Source organism: Salvelinus sp. IW2-2015, unplaced genomic scaffold, assembly GCF_002910315.2.
Source record: "Salvelinus sp. IW2-2015 unplaced genomic scaffold, ASM291031v2 Un_scaffold8044, whole genome shotgun sequence".
In the NCBI taxonomy this organism is placed as follows: Eukaryota; Metazoa; Chordata; class Actinopteri; order Salmoniformes; family Salmonidae; genus Salvelinus; species Salvelinus sp. IW2-2015.
In genome coordinates this window covers 4,376-5,642 of record NW_019949304.1, presented here as the reverse complement: position 1 = coordinate 5,642, position 1,267 = coordinate 4,376, and the positions used below count along the sequence as shown (strand labels likewise).

The following is a 1,267-nucleotide window of genomic DNA, read 5'->3' as shown; positions in this document are numbered from 1 at the left end:
GTGTCCACCTCCACCGGACTCGGTAGTAGAGAGACCTCCACTCTCAGCCCAACCCGCTGTAGTAGAGCTCCCACTCCAGGCCCAGAGACCTCGCTGTAGAGTGAAGCTCCCACTCTCCAGGCCCAGTTTTCGTAAGTTAATGATCGGATTACGTGTTTAGAAATTAGAATGAATAGAACGTACGAATCCCTGACTTTCGAATCGGACTCCGTTCTATTCAAAGGCGAACTCCAGATTATTTTATATTTTTTAAACTGGCCCTGAAGCCATGTTTTAGATGGAGGAGCTGTGTCTCTAAAATGTTTCAATCACAATCAGGATTGTAGAAAAATCCTCCATTTCATGATTTGACAGGACGACGCCAAAAAAATAAACTCACCCATCACAATGTGTTGTAGTTATAGTTGAACAGGCAGTGTCCAATAAAAACACAGAACAGACACGTATAGTAGTGTTCAAAAATCCCAGGTTTTATATGGTTGTTGGATCAGGTGAACAATGGCACAAAAGATTATCACAAAAATGTAACAAAAGGAAGTTCCAGTTTCACAAAGTAAAAAAAAAAAAAAGTGGTATATTTTAGTTACATTTAGTAAATTACCCAGAAACAACTGATCAGACACAGGCATTACCAGAACTACAACGGAGGCCTTCTATCCTCTCACCTGTGGGAAACCAACAGTCAACAGCCGCTAACTCTCACTGTGGGAACCAACAGTCAACGAGCCTAACCTCTCACTGTGGAACCAACAGTCACGAGCCTAACTCTCACCTGTGGGAACCAAACAGTCAACGAGGCCAACTCTCACTGTGGGAACCAACAGTCAACGAGGCCTAACCTCTCACCTGTGGGAACCAACAGTCAACGAGGCCTAACCTCTCACCTGTGGGAACCAACAGTCAACACACACACACACCTTTCCATCCATCCACATCATTGACCTCTGGCTAGATCACAGTGGATCACATTTACGTGAGAATTAATTCCTTTAAGCACCAGATTCCAGTTGTGAGGAGGGAGTGAGAGACCAGGAAGTCATGTGAGAGATGGTGTTTGTATCAATACCAACAGATCATTCTCCGTGATAATGGCTGTGCTTTAGAGAGAAAATTAAAGAAATTCTTCCAGTCAGAGGTTAACGTCCCACCGGGATCAGGATCCAGTCAGAGAGGTTAACGTCCGACCGGGATCAGGATCCAGTCAGAGGTTAACGTCCCACCGGGATCAGGATCCAGTCAGAGAGGTTAACGTCCGACCGGGATCAGG

The 1,267-nt window shown here is 45.1% G+C and overlaps 1 long non-coding RNA gene across 1 annotated transcript; it reads right to left on the bottom strand.

The window, feature by feature from the left end:
- Positions 1 to 577: 577 nt before the first annotated feature.
- On the bottom strand, positions 578 to 952 carry LOC139027192 (uncharacterized). The gene is made up of 2 exons (XR_011479253.1): positions 804 to 952; positions 578 to 660 (listed from the first exon to the last, which is right to left on the bottom strand). It is a non-coding gene; the product is annotated as an uncharacterized lncRNA (long non-coding RNA).
- Positions 953 to 1,267: the final 315 nt, after the last annotated feature.